At 39.7% G+C, this 13,733-nt stretch overlaps 1 protein-coding gene across 5 annotated transcripts in view; it reads right to left on the reverse strand.

Moving 5' to 3' along the window:
• Positions 1 to 13,733, reverse strand: part of LOC119650840 (dual specificity tyrosine-phosphorylation-regulated kinase 2) — a 276,384-nt gene that overhangs the window by 165,183 nt on the left and 97,468 nt on the right. The gene's annotated exons all lie outside the window — the stretch shown is intronic.

Consider the following 13,733-nt stretch of genomic DNA (forward strand, 5'->3'; position numbering starts at 1 on the left):
TTGCTGCAAAATAGAAGGCTTGATGCTGAAAAAGCAATATTTACACGAACGTTTACCCCCTCAGTCGCAGGAAGAGTTATTAACTTCATTTCCGGGCACAGATGGTTTCCATATGAAAGAAATTAATCAAACTATGATTTTATTGTTTCTTCCATTAATTATTGTTTCCTGCAACAAGGCCCAAAACAATGCTTGCAAGAAAATAATGAGGCGGTGACTAAACTCATAATGTTGGGGAGCGGTGTTTTCGTAGTACCATGGCATGAACACGAAGAATGGATGCCATTTGAGGGCTCTTCTTTTCATCATTTTTCAACTCCAGCTTTACCACTATAGTGACACCTCAACCTTACCAACAATGAATTAGATCGAAACCGGAAGCTCTGCGCTTCAGCAATGAACGGTTTTGTAGTTTGCTTGCATAATTATATTTGAGTGCACGACGACGATTCCATTGGTACATAGCCCACGGTATACAGTCGTTAGATATATCAAAGTATTCACTTTTATGTGATACGGTGCATATTATACATACTCCATTACATATCATACAAAAAATTTACGCTAAAGAGACAACTTTGACCTACGTATTGGGGGGTATTCTGGGACGCCATATCATGACAATATGAAATGTGCAAAGTCAAAATGCTTCGGAAAGTACTAATCGAAAACCTTCATGAGTATTTTTGATACAGTTTGCATTGGTTACCTCCCCTTAAAATCAGGGTACAATAACGTCATTCACTTCCACCACATTTCGTGTCAATACCTGTAACCGTGCGTGTGACAGACGGATAAGCAGTTAACTGGTTTTAATAAAGTTCCATTTTCCGCATAACCTGAAAAAAGTAGTGTCATTACAAATAGCGTCCAAAGTTAGAACCTCAACCGGTAGGTTTCACTAAGACGGAACTTTAGTAAATCGCCTACTACGGTTTCAAGTGTGATTGGCAGTTGGAGTTCACATCCAAGAGGGTCGAAACTATTAGAGTCTCCGCTAGGAACCGATCTACAGATCCTCAATTTGGGTAATGAACGTGGTCAGGCAAGAGGTCATGGACATCGGGGTGGCATCCCCTGAATTACGGCTCTTGTTGAAGAGTATGAAACGATCAGATCACAGGCGCATTGATTTCATAATGGGCATGGATCCACCTCCACCCACTCCATTTCGTTATCCGCGGAATTGAGCGCCCGAGCCACGATCCCTAAGAAGTGCATCAAGTTCATTGCTGGAGTTGAGAAGACAACCCAGAAGATAAAAACTAGCATGAATGAAACTTTCAACGATAGGTGTCCACTCAAGATATCAACAAAGAGTAGAACAACATGGTCGAACTCGGATATGGTAAAACAGAGTAGAACGACAAGGATGCTCCTCAATCGTGTTGTGAAGTCTAATTCAACCGCTGGAATTGGTACAGAGGCACACAAAGCTCTACAGAAGAACACAAGATCGCCTAAACGATTGTCATGTAGACGATTTTGCGAAGAGACTAACTCTGTCTAGGATTGCGATAGTTAAGACCTGGAGACTTTCACTGCAGCAGATTCATTAGAAGAATATATCCATAATGGAACGGATTTTGATGTGTGCATGAATCATCTGGTGTCCAAGACTGAACGTCGCTAACAGCACGAAGCCCTAACACAAATTTAGAGGATCGGTTGCCTAAGTATTACTGAAGCTATGAGTATTACGCCGACCGTGGCACTCGAACATATTCTAAATACACTCCTTATTCATTTGGAGGTGAAACGGAAAGCAGAGAATGACGCATATAGACTCGATACCATTGGAGCGTGGAAAGGCGACCAATCATGCGTCGAACTAGAAATTCCTTGACAAACATCCGGTAACTCTCATGCTCTCTAGATTCGTCTTTGAGAAGACACACTGTGTCGTAATCATCAAAAGAGAAAAACGGGCGATAAATTGCCGCGAGTCTTTTCAAATTACAGATTTAATAATCTACACCGACGGGTTAGCCATGAAAAACGGATCGGGTGCTGGGGTGTTCTCGAGAAATCCGATTATGGAACTGGCTCGATCCCTCGGAAAAATGACAACCATATTCCAAGCGGAGATATATGCCATTTCATTAGCAGCAGAAGAATGTTTGCGACAAAAATGGAGGGGTCGCACCATTCGAATCGGTTCCGATAGTCCGGCAGCGTTATCAGCACTAAACAGCAACGACATACCAATGCTGCTGAAGCTTGGCGGACTAAACGAAACATTTCTGATGTGGGTGCCAGGACACTCAAACATCGCTGGTAATGAGGAAGCTGACAGACTGGCACTAGCACAATAATGGAGGCAGAACCAGCTTTTGGTATCCGGCCATCCACTGTTAAGTCTACTATGAAGGATGAAATTGAAAGGATTCACACAGCCAAGTAAAGAAATTTGAAGTCGAAATTGCGGCTCCTCCCATTAAACTAAACTAAACTAGACTTCACATACACTTGTTTAGTCTTTAAAATTTTATCGGTTTCACATTTGATTCTTTATGCAAGTATTCCTTCGCCCCATTTCTATCACACTCAGGAAAGTAGTTCTCTGTACTTTCCTTCGTAGTATAGGATTATAATTATTTTAAACTTTGAAAGGGGGTCTCACAAAAGCGTCTACTGATACGTGCCTTTGTAAGTACTTATTGATATTTTCATTTATGCTGTTTTGTTCTAAGACTTCAGATCATATGAAGATCGCCTCCCATAAAATTTTTGGAAGGCAGGCAATTACGACTAAAGACTGAATGATTCCAGTCCGAGCTTTGGCAATAAAATAAATGAGAGCTGAAGATGGATACTATCAACCTATTGACAAGTCACTTCAATCAGTTTTAAAGTCTGAAATACTGACAAACATACGTGAAGTACATCTGCCTTCTATTACTTAGGCCGACTTATCAATTGTCACTTTCGCTTCAGGCCAATCAATAATTTCCTAGAAACGTACAGTCACCATTGGTGTGTACTTTTCAAGGATTAAAGGAAATAACTTAGCATAAAATATACCGTCGAAATTTAACTTCTTTTTCAGCCTTTGTCCCTTTCACAAGAGGGGTCAATACATGGTGATCGGTAGCGCCGTTTTGCTCGGCCTAGAGCCTGATTTTTTCCCCTTCCTTTTGGTTGCTAACCATCGACATCGATATTCAGACCAATCTCCATATCATCGAAGACATCCTCTCCCACAATTTTCCCGCGACCGCTGCAACCCGAAATCGCGCACGGATATCCTCATTTCGGATATGATGACGGCGTGTTTCGCCACTGGTTCAACGCAACATCTTCGTTCTCTTTACCGAAAGACACCGTTCATTGCTTTTTATAGTCGACGAACACTGAGAACCATAGAGGGAGACAGGATTAATGACACGATGATAAATTTTAGATTCGGCAAGTTCGTTGATACGTTGATCACAAAGAACGCCAGTTGCGGAACGCAATTCAGCATTGACTGACAGCGTTGATTCCAGGAATTTAAATCGCTCAATTCTTGGCAAGTCACTGCCACTGATAGTGGTGTTGGCTGTTTCATTAGAATCGGTAGACAAGAAATGTTTTATTCAGATTCAATCTGAGACCGTGTTAACAAGCCTAATACATCCATAAAACGTCAAACTATTCATCAGGGAAATTGAAGACCCAGTGATTAGCATAATACCAGGTATTTTTTTTTTACTTGTAGTGGCGCTTTTGACCAGACAATAGAACGAAAGAGTTTTGAACTTGAGCCTAGACTTTGCGGAACCATTGCAAGGCAGCAGCATGGCCTTTTTCTGTATTTTAGCGAATTGTTCTTTCATTTGATACAAAGGATATTTTTACCTTCATGCAGGAGAGTATTGTTTTTCTATGCTGAGTGTTCGATTTTAATCCCTGCACCCATTAATGCTGCGTTTCATCCGCTGCTTTTTACAGGAAGGCAAATAGGCTATTGTATAGCAGAAATCACTAAGCGCAGCAGCAGTGCAGGCCAATGTTTGTATTATGAATCGAGGCTTAAATGGTAAAGCCGCTTTAACCACCGGTCAGTATTGGCTGAGCTCATTTACAGAAAAAATCCGAAAACATCTAACCACGTAGATGTTGCCTCTGAACACATAGACGACCAAAAATGGCCAAAATAGTTATGTATATTCTCAAAGAATATATGAATTGTAAGGCAATATGCCTGATTTATGGAACTGCGGATGAAAGGATCTTGATGATACCTACTAGAACAAATAAGAGCATTCTAACTAGCCTCTTTCACTTTCTTGAATATACCTAGATATCAGGTCACTCCACAAGCAGTCAAAGACACCCCACTTCATACTTACATGTTTAGATAACGCGAGCGGATATCGTCTATCTGCATGCTTATAAATGTAATGTAATAAAATCATGTCATCAGACACTTTAAGTGGTTTTTGTCGTTCGCATAACACCTAATGTCTTTCTCCAGAAATACATAGGTATAGACCTTTCTATGGACAGCGGCGACAAATAAAAAAATCGCTAATAGCTTAGAAGATAGATTAATCTATTAATTTCCGACGAGGCCTAATTTGAAAGAAAAACATGAGCTCTAGTTGCTATTTTGTTTGCGAAATAAACCCAATTAGGCATAAAAATCCTCCAAAACTTATTTCAGTCGCCTCAAATTTCTCTGTGCTCTAACCATAAAATCCTTGATGTTGTCGCCATCACTTTAACTACCATCAAAGAATATCTTTGCTGTCATCAAATCACTACCAATCATGAAACAAAATGGTTTATTTCAATTTCAAAACTCTCTCCAGCTCGCAATCAATCGAGTGACACTTTCCATTTTCCACGGTCATTCCTAATCTATGCTTTTCAAATGGTCGCTATGAAAACGGCCAAAGAACAAGCTTTACTACTCTTTTCGAATGTCCTTTTATCTGAACACTTCACTCGGTTCTTTTCGCATCCGCAATCGGAACGAGATTTATCATCGTTTCTGTATCTATCCACACTTAAAGAGATTTCCAAGAGTTTATGTTGAAACGCTGCCAATTACTCTGAATCTGTCCAGCAGGAATTTGAAATTCTAGTGGTTTTCATCATTTTGCAAGGCTGATGTTTAGAAATGTATTGTTGTTGCCTGGTGGGGTGAGTCTTGAACTTGATAGTATTGTTTTCCGACTGTCCCAGATTTTAAATGGGGCAGGGACTTATGGATTTTGGCAAAAGATCATATTTCCGAATGTGGTTGAATAGTTCATATTATGTGGTCTATGACAATTTATAGAGTGGCTTCACTTCTTAAACAGGCTTTGGGATTTGAAAATGACTTCTAGTGGGAAAAAACTGCAGAGCAGTACTCCAAGGTAGTGTCACCATTTTTAAATTGGCTTCCATCAGATAAAATTATTCTACATGAAAATTTATTGGCCAGACTAAAATCGACTTACATATGTAAGCCCTAGATAGATTCTTTGTGAATGAACCGCCGTGATTGTTTTCAGGTTCAACTTCTAGAAATGAGGCGTATCATACTTCTAGTCAACAGTTTCCTTTTCATTTGATATTACACCGCTTTACTATTCCTCTTTACGCGTACCTCTCCTTAACGCAAAATTATGCTATCCACCTAATGGGTTCATACATTTCCATGAAATTTCCTGAGACCCTTCCCTATTTGGTTCCGAATAAATTATATGTTTACGCAAAACCTTAAAAGTAAACGCTACAGAAGGCTTTATTAATGTTTATTCGGCTACATTTAAGTGGACAGGAATCAGACAATTAACTTAATTGCCTTTCATATAGTTTATCTCAATTAGGGGATTAAGTTTACTTAATTAATGAAGGAACAAGTAGATTACACTTATCCTTCACAAATACTGGTAATTATTTGAAATAAACTTTCAACCCTATTTCTAGAGTTATCTCTTTAACTTAGTCTATCAGGCTAAATGGCGAACAATAGTAAAAAAAAGGAATCTGATATAGGAAAATTGCTTAACGACCGCTATCTGAAGTGATCAAACTACTTACTAACGAACCAAGGAATATTTTTCAGTAGCTTAACAAGATTACAATATGTAAATGCTTTGCGTCGTAGTCTTGTAGAACACTCACTAAGGAAGATATCACCACACCCGGCAGCTGGATATAAAATGCACACCCATAAAATAAGGAGAAGCAAGAATTTAAGGCCCGGTACGGATAACCGACGGGAATCGTCTGATTTGGTGAGTGAGTCGAGCTTCCGTAACGGATATCATGGCGTCGAAACTTCAAATTGTGGGGCGGTTCGACGTCTAGGTGCCACAGGGACAATTGCTGCCGTCTGCCACAATCTGTGGCGACAACTTCAGCAGGTTAGTGAACACAGTGAATGAAGTAAACTGTGGAAATGAACCCCTTTATCACGCGTGCGTGACTGTGCAGCGGGTTGCAGGCCAGTAACGCTTTTTTACTCACAGCGGCAAAATCCCGGGCATCATCAGGGAGCGTGTTCGACAAGAAGTTGTCGCGGAATCTAGTGACCAAGTGTCGATGGGGATAGACGCAGTGGCATCAACAGCACCATGCCGCACTGTAGGCAACAGTTTTTGTACTCGACGGAGCACCCTTCTTCACCCTCCGATTGAAGTCCCATGCCGAATCGGGACGAATTCCAAAGAGCGTATATTGTTTAGAACAGATATTGTCAGGCACTTTGCATCTCCAGCAAATCCAAGAATTCTACCTCAAATCAATGATGAGATTGCATTTCGACTGAATCGAATGCAGAATTTCTGGTACAGAAAGTTCACCAATATACATGGTCAATGGGCATAGCGTAAACCAGGTCATTAGTCGCCCTGAGGAACTTCCACCCTTCCTCACCTTACCTACCTTATCCCTAAGAAGGAAACCGTACATGGCCTCGCAGACATAAGACCGATTACTTGCTCACTAACCCTCTACAAATTCATAACGTCCATTATGCCAACTTGAACCACACGGTTGCAAAGAGCAACTCATTATCGACTCGACAGTTATAGAACAAGCAACTGGAGGCCAAAAAGTCTGTTTAGTTACTACACCGATTATACCAGACTCGCCTGGCTAACCGATACCTTAGTATACATCTGTCATGGAAGGCGGCATACCATTTTATCAGTTCATTTATGTGAGGGTACCAATACCTTAGAGCCCATGCGCATAGGGCGGCACATTTTCTATGGGGATTCATTGACCCCCCTTTGGTTTTGTATGGCACTGGACCATTTTCCATGTCTACTGAATGATGCTAGAGGACATGGTTTTGCAATCAAATATGACCTACGTACTGAGTGCTAACTGATGCACTCGATGTACTTAGCTAACATAAAGCTAATCACCATTAGCGAGCGTGCCGTTTGCATTCTTGAAATTATCACCACCACAATTCATAAAAAAATTAGCCTGTCACAAAGTGGGTGCCGAAAATACTCTCATAAAACTATAAGCAGAAACTCGTCACCTCTACCCTGGTACGAAACCGTAGCCGTCTTCGTCCCTCTTTTAATTTTTGAGCTTTAGATGTTAAATCCTAAAAAGAGGAATCCGTAGGCCATAAAGATTGGGAGCAAGTCGTTGTATATTTGCTCCGTTCCGACATAAAGTGGAAGCGGACTTAGGATTCATCAATCCTTAAACAAAAACCGTCGAATGTGCCCATCAGCTTTTGCAATGTGTCCACTTTATGCTCCCTGATTAACGATTAACTCTGGCAGATATTGTGGGAATCTAAGATAACTCTGGTGAGCGACCCAGAACCACCGGAGAATATCAAAAGATGTGGGCAGTGTTGTCTTTCTGTCACCAAAGGCAGCAAATTTAGTATCTTTTGAGGCTCGTTGGTAGCTTTTCTCATTTTCCAACAGTTTTTTCATTAAAAACAGTTTTGTTTATTCAGGTAGCATTACTCCTGTTGCAACTTCCTCAACGCCAACGCCAATGATCAGTCTGCGCTGCTAGATGGAAGCACTGTGCATCACTGTTATTTGAAAGCTCCAAGCTTTCATCGTCTCATATCTGGACAGTGGATAGGTCACAAATTAACAAAGGGCGTTATCCCAAACAATGGAACCTACTATCCCCAGAGTGCACAAGTTACTTGGTACAGAACAATACAGGAGGAGAGGTTTAGAGAGGTCCAAGTAAGTTTAAGGTATCGACAAAGAATACGCAAAATGACATTAAAATTATGAAAACATGAGATTGTCGTAAGCCCGAATCCGTACAGTACGTAAAATGCATATTTATAAAAATTAGAATGGCTCCGCAAAAGAAAGGTCACATGGAAAGTTTGTGCAAAAATAAGGACGCCTGGTTGGGGTTTAAATTCCAAAAAATGCAGTCAAATACATGATAGCAAACACAAAACTACTCAATAAATTGGAGATAAAAATGGTTCAGCTGATTGTGAAAGACAAAAAACGATGCGATAACGTTTGTAATTCGCAGAAAAAGTCGTTGAAAATACCACGGGACTGGTAGAAGGTTTTATGAAATGCACAACTCGTTTGTCTGTTTTACATTTGGGAAAACCGCAGATTATTGAAAGGTTTTACGAAAGGGTGTGGTTTGGCAAAAGTAAAGTGTTTGGATCTGCGGGAAAGCGGTATATCTAAAAATAATCTAATATGGAACATAATACTCGTGACGGAGGTGGAGTTCAGCTAGTCTGGGACTATAAATTGGGTAGATTGATATTTGTTGACCACATCATGACAAATAAATTTGACGTTTGACGTTTTGCATGTTATGTGTGTTATGTTAAAAGCCCTGCCACTTTAGATGTAGAACAATCGTTTAACTTCTTGTAGGACAATGGCCCCAAATATACCTCTCGCTTAATATGAGATGTCGACCTTATAGTCTCCTCAATCGGTAAAACATAAACCGATTGAACATTTGTAGCATTTGCTCGAACTCCACTACAGGAAACTTGTAACTAAATTTCGTCCGAAGTAATTCAAAGCTTTGCCAATTCGGCATCTCTGCTTGGGTTGCTGTTTTTGTTGTATCTCCTCTTGAGTATTCAGATACGCGTTCTTAAAACTTTCGTCTCGTAGGACGATTTTTCGTGATGTGCCGATATATCCACCATGTATAACACAAGGTACATTAGTAGAAGTGAAAATCTGTTCTTTGGATGTATCTGAAGTGCGATCATACAAAGGTACCTTTCTATCATATTTTTTCGCTTACAGCAATACTGCATGTAGGCTACTTCATGACGACGCTTAACCTGAACCTGCTGAAACGTGAGAGCTGCTAACAGACTTCGACTGGACTGTCATGGCCCGCATTCCTTACAGTTCTGATCTAGCCCTAACATTTTTTTTTCAAAATCAAAGGTATATGACGAGGGAGGGCATTTGTCAAAGAAAAGATTATTTGATTTATCAAAGGGCCAACGGCGAAATTTTTTGACATGGGTATACAAAGGTATTCGTGTGTCCGGATAGCTGAGTAGTTAGATAGAGCACAAGGCTACGGAAAATCGCGGTTCAAATCTCACTGGTGGCAGTGGGATTTATATCGTGATTAGACGTCGGATACCAGTCGACTCAGCTGTCAATGAGTACCTGAGTCAAATCAGGGTAATAATCTCGGGAAAGCGCAATGCTGACCACATTGCCCCTTATAGGGTACTGTAATCCTGTAGTGAATGAAGCGCTCTAACACACTTCAAGGCCCTGATCCAATTGGCTTGATGCGGCAACGATTATTATTATTATCGTATTCAAAAATGCTTCGATAGAAACGGCGATTAGGTTGAAAGCAAGTGAAAGTTTAAACATTAAAAGGATATATAATGCTAAATAATGAAGTGTACTTTTAAAACCATCGAGAGCCTTATTTTACAAACGACCTTTCTTCCCTTCAATCGGAAAAGGAGTTTCAACCAGCATTACTTGTTTAAAAAAATACGTACGGTCAGGTCAAATTCTGTTATTGCTTGACTGACAAGTAATCCGGACCGGCGAAAGTTTGAATTCCCAAAAACATCAATATAAATAGAATAAAAATGGAGCAGGCGTACATAACTAAAAATCGAATAAAGCCTCGGAATTTAAAGTTGTTCTAACTGATTTTGACAAAGTGGAGGAAATTCTCTATTCTTTCATTTTGCGCAGAACTATTCGCCTGCCGGCATGCATTCAAATTTCTCCAAACAGCCCTATGAATCCTTGCGGTTTGGTTTTTCAAAGCCGATTTGACAGCGAGTGGTTTGACATAGAATTCTACGATAAATTCTTGGACCGAAGCAAAGTGGAAACAGTAACTAATAGTATAACTTTTATAGAAATCCAATTCCATTTCTAGATTTAAGCATCATTAGAGGGAAAAAGGGGATCTCTTTTGATATTTATAGAAAACCTACATAAACAGCGAACAACCCTGAAAATTTGCAATGATCCACAGATTGATTTCCGTGCCCCTTAATTATAAAAGATTAAGGCAAGAAAGGGAGTATATCATCGACACCGGAGTTAAAAACGACTTCCAAACATCAGTTACCTTCAATAAGGAGGAAAAAGGCAAAACTCCAACAAACAAGCGCTGACATCCGTCGTCAAAAACTTGAAAGGGAAACGAACAATAGGGTGTTGATTAGGATAGGGAGGGATCCTAAGTCTACATCCACTTAATGTTGGTTCATACGCTCTGCAGTTTCGTATAAGCTTAAAAGAAGGATGAAGGGAGGAATATCGATATGGTTCCATCCAGTAAGATGCACTAACTAGAATCCCCCAAAGACCGCAAATTAAAACACGAATTCAGCGAAATATATAAAATAACGTGTCCTGATTGCTAATTTGAAATTTTTTCGTAGGTCCCTTCGATTTAGATTTAACCAGGTTGGACTGTATCAACAAAATAAAATACCCCGTTTTTTTTTGGAAAAAATTAACTATTTTTATTTATTTGGATTTGCAATGCAAGAAAATTGAAGAGAAACTTCATAATCACTGGAAGAAGGATGTCAAAAAAACAGTTATTTATTTCCCTAAGGAATAGGGCTTATGGTTTGTATAATGGCTAAAGGACAGAAATCATAAATTAGTGTTTCCTGTTTATTCATTAGTGAAGTATGGGGCTACCATTTTTAAGGTTTTGTGTAAACACAAAACTGTCTGTCTGTCTGTCTGTCCGTCACACGCATTTTTCTCGGAGACGATTATAGCGATTGACACCAAATTTGGTAGAAAGGTAGGAACTGTGAACGCTCACGCATACAGTAAATTACATCCTTTTACGTCGAATTTAAGGGGGGGGGGGGGTCCCCATACATGCAAAAGGGGGGTGTAAAATTTTTTTTCATCAAATATAGTCATGTGGGGTATCAAATTAAAGGTCTCGATTAGTACTTTTCAAAGCCGATCTTAGTTTTGACATTCGTTGGAAGGGTGGGGAGCGCGGGGGGTTGAAAGTGATCACTTCTTTAAGGGGGACATTCTCAGAAACTACTAAACCGAAAAATCTGAAAAAAATCAGGAAGCTGCCACCATATGGTGCCTGGGCTCCGAAATACCTTCCATGCCGATATCTGTTTAAATAAAGTTAATAATAGTATATTACTACAATTTTTTGTAATTGGTTAGAAACCCCCCTTAAGTTCATCCTAGTACCATGAAATTTTGCAGTGATATGGGCTATGATATAGAGCATGATCTTACCAAGTTTGGTGGAAATCGCACTATTACTAACAAAGTTATAATACCTCAAATTTGTTGCTTCTTTGAAAATTGAAGACTATGAATGTCAATATCACCCGAAAGTGGATACTCTCACATAATATATGGATATATTACGTGCTACGTACTAAGAAATACACAAAACCTTTCGTAGCTGAAGCGTCCAGCTTCCGGTTTCCCGACTTGTTGTTGTTGTTATTGTTTTTTTCTCCATTTTTAATGAGACAGTGCTTCAGTTTCATTATCATCACACTTTCGCTGTCCACGTGATAAACTCATAGCAGCGAGATAAACACAAGACGAACACAGACACCCATGATGACCGGGAATTTGAACCCAGAGCAGCGAAATTGAGAAGCAACCATTCTACCCCCTCAACCATTACGCCGTCAAATTGAAATAATAGCAATATCTCAAAATGACCTAAACCTGAAACACTGACAAAAAATCTAAGCTCCTATGTATGAACGAGACAATTATGTTAAAAACCCTGAGTGCCTTGAAAAAGCTTTAGGTATACCGGAACCAAGCTAGACTACATTCAGAATCCTTTGTACTGATGAAGGGGTTAAGTCTTCTTCTTAATTCAGAATCCGTTAACTACATCAAGTGACGTTAATTATCACTTGAATTACCAATTTCATAATAAATACCTGGTTTGTCTGGCTTGTTTCAAATAATTTGAATGACAAAGGATCACTCGTTATAGATCCTCCTTTGATATCAATTGTTCTATCCAAGGAACAGAGAATTGGCAACATGGGCTGTAAGACCACTTTATTCTCTTCCTCCAAAGAACGTACTTGAATTATAAACTTTATATAAAAGCTAATGCCCCTTTTCCAAAAAAAAGTATGTTCCCATGATTTCAATGTCAATGATACGAGGCAATCTTAACTTCCTCCTCGTAGCTTATCGGAGTTTCCGTGACAGACTATCAACAAAACTATCATAGAAAAACTGTAAATATTATATGCATAGAACAAACAGATTTGATGAATGAGAGGGGAGGAAGGGGATGATGCCATCTGGGCAGGAGTTTGCTTCCAGGGCTTGAATTAAAGATTTTAGTGAAAGAAAGAGGTTATAGGGTTATAGGGACCCGTGTAATTTTGATCGCTTATCCAGTTTTTCTACACAATCGTGACCTCTCGCATATTTTCTTTCTACGGTCTTGAAGGTAGCCAAAAGCCAAACATGTCCGGTATATTCTTATCCCAAACTTTTAAGGAAGCAAGTGAACCAGACATTACATTTTTCGTGACAGTGTAACGCGTCTCTATGAAAGAATAATTCAAATGATTTGCGGTCTCTCCAAACTATCCACTGACACTTACTTAGATAAACAAAGGAAGCAGGAAATAACAACACAATTTCAATGAAAGTCGTGCTTATCAGGCGCTTATACGTTTATGAGCAATCAGAAAATCCTATTTGAATAAAGATATCGCCTTTCTCGGGAATGTCTCAATGCCACATTGCTCACGAAACAATACAATTGAAATCGTCATACTCAAACGTGCTTTCACCGTTTTGCATAGAACCTTCAAATACCCACTGAACGTGACAAAGTATTTTCTTTGTCTACCGGCAGCCAGTGCGCTACATTTATTAACCTTCCTGCTATTACGGTCACTATCGTATCAGGGTTATAGTTTCACCCTCTCTTTCCTTGTGTTTTTTCCTAGGATTTACCCTCCCCTTTTCACAGTACCGTTGCATTATTCGTAGTCAAAACGAAATATGCACAATGAAGCTTATTATCACACTTTCCAGATAGCCGCTAGCCTCATTTATTCAGGCATTAGTGAGCTTGCTTCCAGCCGGGGTTCTACGAGTAGTAGTGGCGTGTTTTGGGGAAACAGAGAAAGAATGTGCAAACGAGATGGATAACTCACGATAATCATCAATTATTGAGCTTCCAGATACTCTGGGTAACAATACCAGAACCGAGTGGCAATCTATAAACATAACAAAGCCAACAGAACACAGTAAATGGAGTTAACGCTGTTCGGGGCTCTGGGGCTGGGA

This window comes from Hermetia illucens, chromosome 3 (assembly GCF_905115235.1).
Source record: "Hermetia illucens chromosome 3, iHerIll2.2.curated.20191125, whole genome shotgun sequence".
Classification (NCBI taxonomy): domain Eukaryota; kingdom Metazoa; phylum Arthropoda; class Insecta; order Diptera; family Stratiomyidae; genus Hermetia; species Hermetia illucens.